This window comes from Bos indicus, chromosome 27 (genome assembly GCF_029378745.1).
Source record: "Bos indicus isolate NIAB-ARS_2022 breed Sahiwal x Tharparkar chromosome 27, NIAB-ARS_B.indTharparkar_mat_pri_1.0, whole genome shotgun sequence".
NCBI lineage: Eukaryota > Metazoa > Chordata > Mammalia > Artiodactyla > Bovidae > Bos > Bos indicus.
In genome coordinates this window covers 8587042-8596575 of record NC_091786.1, presented here as the reverse complement: position 1 = coordinate 8596575, position 9534 = coordinate 8587042, and the positions used below count along the sequence as shown (strand labels likewise).

General features: G+C 40.0%; 1 long non-coding RNA gene across 1 annotated transcript; it reads left to right on the top strand.

The window, feature by feature from the left end:
• The first annotated feature begins 606 nt into the window (after positions 1–606).
• LOC139180200 (uncharacterized) lies at positions 607–7058 on the top strand. The gene is made up of 2 exons (XR_011564509.1): positions 607–1133; positions 4433–7058. It is a non-coding gene; the product is annotated as an uncharacterized lncRNA (long non-coding RNA).
• Positions 7059–9534: the final 2476 nt, after the last annotated feature.

The window sequence follows — 9534 nt, the reverse complement described above, 5'->3', positions numbered from 1 at the left end:
CTCAGCCACCTTTAGCATATTAAGCTTTGACACATTTTGTGTAATGAAACTTTGTTTTTACTCTTCTCTTTACAATGTCTGTGGACAGGTTTTTAGCTTGAATGATAAAAATGTAGTATGGGGGAAATTTCTTTTAATTTCTTTTTTACGTAAGTTACCTGAATATATTTAACAAGTAGAGAGAGAACACCCATCCTCTCTGAACACGCTCTTAATTTGAGCTCTGAATAGAGGAAATAGTCATTAGTGAACATCACATGCAGGTGTTTTCAGTGATATTTACTAAAGAGTCTCCAGTTTCTACCCATTAAGAGAAACTTTTAATGTTAGGCTATAAGAAGAAGCATAAAATGCATAGCAACAGAAACCATTTTTGACACATCTATTATTTGAAGCAAATACCAAATGCTGAAGCTTTGCAAAGCAGCAGATTTCATTTCATTGTGAAGGCTGGAAGTGCCAGGTGACAGTTTTCTTCTTGCAAAGTCAAAATCAAAATTGCAGAACCAACCATGGGCTCCGAGGTGGCCCACGAAACTGCTCTGACACATCTGACCTTTTCACAATGATGTGAAGTCTAGGATTGGGCACTGTGATTTTGCCAGACTCTCCATGAGAAGGAGTTTTCTAATTCATTTCTTAATTTAAGTATAATTTAGTAAGCAAAGGTAGTTTCTGAGCATGAACTTAATTTGAGACAAACAATAAGCAGTTCATAAACACAAAACACCACAGATACTCTCTTTGTAGGGGGTTCTTTCTATGAGAAAGGGTAGGAGAATGAATTTATTTTCTGTTCTGGAATAGAAAAGTGTATTATTTTTGTAAATATCTTGAAGCAACATTCCTCATCTGTTTCGGTTACTGGAGAGCATGCTCAAGTTGAGGCATGAAAGCCAGCATTTCCTCATTAATTCGAAAAGCAGTGAAATTATTGGGCCCTGAATTTGTTGCAGGAAGACGGCTAGATCCATGGAAATGGATAAAAGTCAGAGATCTAGACAGGTCACCAACCAGTGCAGAGAGAAGAGGAAATAAACACCAGCATGCAGATAGAGGTAACCTCAGGTGCTCCCAGCAGACACGGGGAGGAGACCTTGGTCCCAGGCATCTCAGCCAAATTCTGAAGACACGTAAGTATGAGTTCATTGCATAAAGAAAAGGGAAATGGGGAATTTTAGGCAGATGGGGGAAGCATATTTACAATGCCAGGAGGTATGAGAGAATCTCATATCTGGGGAACTACAAGAATATCTGAAGGATAAGAGGACAGGGAGTGGGGGCAGACGGGGCCGGGAGAAGTCAGAGAAGCCAGGTTACGGAAAGTTGAATGGTATGCTAAGTGTGAGGGGTTCTTTCTATGAGAGAGGGTAGGAGATTCTGTTGAAAGGAATAGGGGGACAAACAGGATTCTGTGCAGCAGATTAACATGTTTAGATCTGCTTTATTAAATGATCCCCAGAAGGGCATGAAGCAGTGGGTCTTGATCCATAACATTTGGTCACAACCAGGGGGAGGAGATAGTTTTAGGATCTAATGGGTCCAGGGAAAAGATGCTACTAAATATTCCATAGGGTTCAGGACAAGCCACCACAGCGAATAATTAATTATCCATTCAAAAGCACTAACTGTGCCAAGGTTGAGAAAACCTGGGGTGCAGGGAGAGGGCTGAATAATGCTCCCCTCACCAATATGTTTATGATCTGATCCATGGAATTTGTGAACAAGTTTCCTTAAATGGCAAAAGGCATTTGACAGCTGTGATTAAAGAGTGAGAAATAAGGAGATGATCCTGAATTATCTGAGTGTGCCCAACGTAATCACGAGGGTCTGATAACAGGAGGCATGAGCGTCAAAAACAAAAAAGGTAGTGTGAGGACAGACGCAGTCAATGAAGCAGATGTGATGACACCTTTGAACATGGAGGAGGGAGCCAGGCACCAAGGAACGCAGGCAAATCTGCAGAAGGAGCCAGCCCTGCTGACCTCCTGGCCAGGGAGACTGATTCTGAACTCTAACCTTCGGAACAGTTAGAGAATAAACGTGTGTCATTTTAAGCCCCTAAACATGTACTACTTACAGCAGCAACAGGAAATTAATGTCTGTCTTGGAGACTTGGGCAGATGGGACGTGAATCTTGAGGCAGAATAAACGCTAAGGAGGAAGGGTCAGTATTGCCAGGCACTCATCTGAGTTCTGGGGATACAACAGCAATCAGGGCAGAGAAAAATTTCTGTTCTCTTGAAACATACAGTGTTTTCCTTTCTTATATGTATGTATGAGTTCTTATTGTATTCCAGGAAGTAATGAGGTATCATGCTAACTGCCTTTCCCAATTTATTGACTAACTTTTCTATCTTCAGTCTTATTTTTTATTTGTTTGAAGTTATCAGTATTTTACATTATAATTTGTACCCCCAAGTCCAAGGTATTTTAATGTTATAAAAATACCTCCCCACATTTTTTCTATTAATGTTGTTTATAGTTTTATTATGATAGATTGGTTGTTATTCATAGTTACCCATTCACTCCTTCACATCACTGTTATTAACCATTCCTGCCATGTGTCCCTGTAAAGGAATAGACTTCACCACACCATTGACAGGACCAACCATCGGACTATCTTTGGCTGACTGAATGCACATTCTTTTATCTGATCATAAACTTGCAAGTAAGAAATAAAAAGTCTATTGTTGGAAGCCAGTGAGACTTTAGGTTGGCTTGTCATGCAGCATACCCTCCATAAATAATGTTTACATTTAGGCCTCTTACCTGTGATGCCACTGGGCTTTCCCCATGGCTTATCAGTAAAGAATCCCCCTGCAATGCAGGAGCCACAGGAGACGAGGGTTCGATCCCTGGCTTGGGAAGACCCCTGGAGAAGGGCATGGCAACCCACTCCAGTATCCTTGCCTGGAGAATCCCATGGACAGAGGAGTCTGGTGGGCTACAGTCCACGGAGTGGCAAACAGTTGCATATGACTGAAGTGACTTAGCACACGAACATCTGTGATGCCATCATTGTTATATGCAGTTATCCTTCATATATAATTCTGCTTGGTCTCTTTATTCTGCTCTGTTGATCTATCCGTTCCTATACCAATGCTATACTGTTTCTTAGTACTGTGATATTATTATATGTCTTAATATTTCATGAGTTCCTACTTAAGTCTTCCTTCTCAAAACTATATTAGCTTCGTATGAAGGTGTTAACCTTATTATATTTAAAATCAGCTTCATGTTCTCCTGCAAATTCTACTGAGATATTGATTATATATTATATATATATAATACATATTATGATATAAATATAAATATTATAATATATATATAATATTTTAATATATATTATACATATATTCGGAGAAGGCAATGGCACCCCACTCCAGTACTCTTGCCTGGAAAATCCCATGGATGGAGGAGCCTGGTGGGCTGCAGTCCATGGGGTCGCTAGGAGTCAAAAACGACTAAGCGACTTCACTTTCACTTCTCACTTTCAAGCATTGGAGAAGGAAATGGCAACCCACTCCAGTATTCTTGCCTGGAGAATCCCAGGGACGGGGGAGCCTGTTGGGCTGCCGTCTATGGGGTCGCACAGAGTTGGACACGACTGCAGCGACTTAGCAGCAATTATATATATAATATATAATCAATATCTCAGTAGAATTGATATATATATGATATATGATATTATATTATATATATAATTATATATATTATATACATAATATTTTATGTTGCTGCTAAGTCACTTCAGTCGTGTCCGACTCTGTGTGACCCCATAGACGGCAGTCACGAGGCTCCCCCATCCTTGGGATTCTCCAGGCAAGAACACTGGAGTGGGTTGCCATTTCCTTCTCCAATGCAGGAAAGTGAAAAGTGAAAGTGAAGTCGCTCAGTCATGTCGGACTCTTCGAGACCCCATGGACTGCAGCCTATCAGGCTCCTCCATCCATGGAATTTTCCAGGCAAGAGTACTGGAGTGGGGTGCCATTGCCTTCTCCAAATATTATATATTATGATTATATATATATATATATATATATATATATATATATACAATCAATATCTCAGTAGAATTTGCAGGAGAACATGAAACTGATTTTAAATATAATAAGGTTAACACCTTCATACAAAGCTAATCTAATTTTGAGAAGGAAGACTTAAGTAGGAACTCATGAAATATTAAGACATATAATAATATCACAGTACTAAGAAACAGTATAGCATTGGTATAGGAACGGATAGATCAACAGAGCAGAATAAAGAGACCAAGCAGAATTATATATGAAGGATAACTGCATATAACAATGATGGCATCCAAACTATGCCCCAACCAGTAACGCTGAAGAAGCTGAAGTTAAATGGTTCTATGAAGACCTACAAGACCTTTTAGAACTAACACCCAAAAAAGATGTCCTTCTCATTATAGGGGACTGGAATGCAAAAGTAGGAAGTCAAGAAACACCTGGAGTAACAGGCAAATTTGGCCTTGGAATACGGAATGAAGCAGGGCAAAGACTAATAGAGTTTTGCCAAGAAAATGCACTGGTCATAACAAACACCCTCTTCCAACAACACAGGTGAAGACTCTACACATGGACATCACCAGATGGTCAACACTGAAATCAGATTGATTATATTCTTTGCAGCCAAAGATGGAGAAGCTCTATACAGTCAGCAAAAACAAGACCAGGAGCTGACTGTGGCTCAGACCATGAGCTCCTTATTGCCAAATTCAGACTTAAATTGAAGAAAGTAGGGAAAACCACTAGACCATTCAGGTATGACCTAAATCAAAAACCTTATGATTATACAGTGGAAGTGAGAAACAGATTTAAGGGCCTAGATCTGATAGATAGAGTGCCTGATGAGCTATGGAATGAGGTTTGTGACATTGTACAGGAGACAGGGATCAAGACCATCCCCATGGAAAAGAAATGCAAAAAAGCAAAATGGCTGTCTGGGGAGGCCTTACAAATAGCTGTGAAAAAGAAGAGAAGCGAAAAGCAAAGGAGAAAAGGAAAGATATAAGCATCTGAATGCAGAATTCCAAAGAATAGCAAGGAGAGATAAGAAAGCCTTCCTCAGTGATCAATGCAAAGAAATAGAGGAAAACAACCAAATGGGAAAGACTAGAGATCTCTTCAAGAAAATTAGAGATATCAAGGGAACATTTCATGCAAAGACGGGCTCGATAAAGGACAGAAATGGTATGGACCTAACAGAAGCAGAAGATATTAAGAAGAGGTGGCAAGAATACACAGAAGAACTGTACAAAAAAGATCTTCACGACCAAGATGATCATGATGGTGTGATCACTGACCTAGAGCCAGACATCCTGGAATGTGAAGTCAAGTGGGCCTTAGAAAGCATCACTACAAACAAAGCTAGTGGAGGTGATGGAATTCCAGTTGAGCTATTTCAAATCCTGAAAGATGATGCTGTGAAAGTGCTGTACTCAATATGCCAGCAAATTTGGAAAAGTCAGCAGTGGCCACAGGACTGGAAAAGGTCAGTTTTCATTCCAATCCCAAAGAAAGGCAATGCCAAAGAATGCTCAAACTACTGCACAATTGCACTCATCTCACATGCTAGTAAAGTAATGCTCAAAATTCTCCAAGCCAGGCTTCAGCAATATGTGAACCATGAACTTCCAGATGTTCAAGCTGGTTTTAGAAAAGGCCAAAGGAACCAGAGACCAAATTGCCAACATCCTCTGGATCATTGAAAAAGCAAAGAGTTCCAGAAAAAACATCTATTTCAGCTTTATTGACTATGCCAAAGCCTTTGACTGTGTGGATCACAATAAACTGTGGAAAATTCTGAAAGAGATGACTATCTGACCTGCCCCTTGAGAAATTTGTATGCAGGTCAGGAAGCAACAGTTAGAACTGGACATGGAAGAACAGACTGGTTCCAAATAGGAAAAGGAGTACATCAAGGCTGTCTATTGTCACACTGCTTTTTTAACTTATATGCAGAGTACATCATGAGAAATGCTGGGCTGGAAGAAGAACAAGCTGGAATCAAGATTGCCGGGAGAAATATCAATAACCTCAGATATGCAGATGACACCACCCTTATGGCAGAAAGTGAAGAGGAACTAAAAAGCTTCTTGATGAAGGTGGAAGAGGAGAGTGAAAAAGTTGGCTTAATACTCAACATTCAGAAAATGAAGATCATGGCATCCGGTCCCATCACTTCATGGGAAATAGATGGGAAAACAGTGGAAACTGTGTCAGACTTTATTTTTCTGGGCTCCAAAATCAGTGCAGATGGTGACTGCAGCCATGAAATTAAAAGACGCTTACTCCTTGGAAGAAAAGTTATGACCAACTAGATAGCATATTGAAAAGCAGAGACATTACTTTGCCAACAAAGGTCCATCTAGTCAAGGTTATGGTTTTTCCAGTGGTCATGTATAGATGTGAGAGTTGGACTGTGAAGAAGTCTGAGCACCGAAGAATTGATGCTTTTGAACTGTGGTGTTGGAGAAGACTCTTGAGAGTCTCTTGGACTGCAAGGAGATCCAACCAGTCCATTCTGAAGGAGATCAGCCCTGGGATTTCTTTGGAAGGAATGATACTAAAGCTGAAATGCAGCACTTTGGCCACTAATGCGAAGAGTTGACTCATTGGAATAGACTCTGATGCTGGGAGGGATTGGGGGCAGGAGGAGAAGGGGACGACAGAGGATGAGATGGCTGGATGGCATCACTGACTCGATGGACATGAGTCTGAGTGAACTCCGGGAATTGGTCATGGACAGGGAGGCCTGGCGTGCTTCGATTCATGGGGTCGCAAAGAGTCGGACACGACTGAGGGACTGAAATGAACTGAACCTAATTTGTTCATTCTGTTGGATTTTCTATGTAATCTTATCAGTGACAATGACAGTTTTATCTCTTCCTTTCAAATTCTCATCATTGTTAATTATTTTCCTTGTCTTATTGTGTTGGTTAGGGCCTTCAGTACTATACTGAATGGTAGTGGTGATAAAAGATATCCTTGCTTTATTGCCTTCAAATTTTTGTCAATAAACACTATCTAACTGAACCTTTTAAATGAATACTTTTCTTAAGTTAAAGACATCATATTTGTTCCCCGTTTTCTTAGTTTCTTTTGTTTTAGCATTAAATAAGTAAAACATTTATTAAATGTCTTTCTTCATCTACTGAGGTGATCATATTTTTTTAGTCCGCTGTCACGATGAATTACACTGATAGGGTTTGATCAGTAAACCCCTGTGCCATTCCTGAGATTATTCCTACAAATTCACACTGTATTGTCCTTAATAGACAGTATTTGGCTAACATTTTATTTAGTATTTTCTTATCTGTGTTCAGAAGTGGACTATTTATTTCCCTGTTTCTTTTGTATTATCCTTATATAATTTTAATATCAGGATATTAAGCTCATAAAATGACTTGTGCAGTCATTTTTTCTGGAAAAGCTTTTATATGATAAAATTATCTGCTTTTTAAAGTTTCTCTTAACCTCTAAAGGACCTTATTTCAACTAACTCAAAGTATTTAGTTACCTAAGAAGAAAAAAGGATACCAAAACTGTACTGTGGCATTTTCTAGAGAAATTGTATTTAGTCAGGTATATATTTTCTGCAATTCATCATAAGTGAGCTTTAAAGTTTCATAGTACAATTTTGAAATACGTGGTATTTGGCAATTGTGGAAAAGATTAAGAACTTATCCTCAGTTAGTAAAGAATTCACCTGTAGTTCAGGAGACCCCGGTTGGGGCTGGGTCTGGAAGATCCCCTGGAGAAGGGACAGGCTACCTACTCCAGTATTCTTGGGCTTCCCTTGTGGCTCAGCTGGTAAAGAATCCACCTGCAATGCAGGAGACCTGGGTTCAATCCTTGGGTTGGGAAGATCCCCTGGATAAGGGAAAGGCTACCCACTCCAGTATTCTGGCCTAGAGAAGTCCATGGACTATACAGTCCATGGGGTTGCAAAGAGTCGGACACAAATGAGCGATTAACTTTCACTTTCCACTTTTCAAGAACATTAGTACTTTTGTATATTTGCTTCATGGCATTGTCATTCAGTTACCAACCATTTTCCAAGATAGTTTCCCCACAATTCCTGTCAAATTACTTATGAAAAGAATTAAAATAACATCAATGTAAATTAAGTTTTATTGGGCAAACTGAAAGATATAAAGGAACCAGTTCTCAGAAGGTAATTACTCTAAGCATTAGATTTCTGGTGAAGACCACATTTGTTCTAGTGAGAAATTATATCAAGGATATCCTTCTTCAAAAATGTGGCATTGGACAGTGAGTTGCACTCAATATTTTGTAATAACCTATAAGGTAAAAGAATCTGAAAAAAATGTACGTATGAGTATGTGTGTGTGTACATATGTTTGATTGACTTTGCTGTACACCTGCAACTAACATGACATTGTAAATCAACTATATTTCAGTTTTAAAAAGGAAAAGAATCCTCATGTTGTACACTTGAAATATTAAAAGCGTGGCATTGCCGCTTGAAGCACATGGATGGGCAACAATATATTACCTGCCTTGACTGGGTCAGAATGTGGGGAAGGGTTTAGTGAGGCACTCTTCTTAAGAAACAAAAGTTGACAACAGAGCTCTTAATAGCTTTCAGGTAGCAACCCAGGCAGGCACTTAGTCATTTTAGACCACAGATCAAAACTATAAGAGGTTTGAAATCTTCCTACTTGCAGATTCATTGTTTTTATTTTAAATCCCTGCCAGTTTCACATAATGAGTTACTGGGAAATTCTTAGGGCGTCAGCAGCCTGTGTGTTGTTTTAGGAAATGCAAGTCATTTAGAGAAGTGGAAGCAAAACAGAGAGGGAGGGGACAGCAGACAATAGGAGCAGAGAATAAGCAAAGTATTTCTGGCCATGCCAGAGAAGAAAAGAACACCAGAAACTGTCCTGAAGCTGAGAATGGACCTGGAGCTGAAAGCAGAAGTGCCTGGATCCTTTCATTATGCCATGCTATCTACTTTGTGGACATTCCAAATTTGGCTGGACAGCGCTGAGGCATGATTTGAAGTGAGGTAACACTGAAACTCGGAGAAGGCAATGGCAACCCACTCCAGTACTCTTGCCTGGAAAATCCCATAGATGGAGGAGTCTGGTGGGCTGCAGTCCATGGGGTCACGAAGAGTCGGACACGACTTAGCGACTTCACTTTCACTTTTCACTTTCATGCATTGGAGAAGGAAATGGCAACCCACTCCAGTGTTCTTGCCTGGAGAATCCCAGGGATGGGGGAGCCTGGTGGCTGCCGTCTGTGGGATCACACAGAGTCGGACATGACTGAAGTGACTTAGCAGCAGCAGCAGCACTGAAACTGATGGCTTTGAAATGACAGCAACAGATGGACCTCGCTAGCATGAAGCAATCAAAGGTGTGTGCAGTTTACAGAAAAATACTCAATCCTGAGCTTGACAGACCATATAGAAGCAGGTTACATCATCAACTAAAGGTCAGATATAAATATACTGAGCTTGTTTAAGATGGTTCAGCATGCTCCA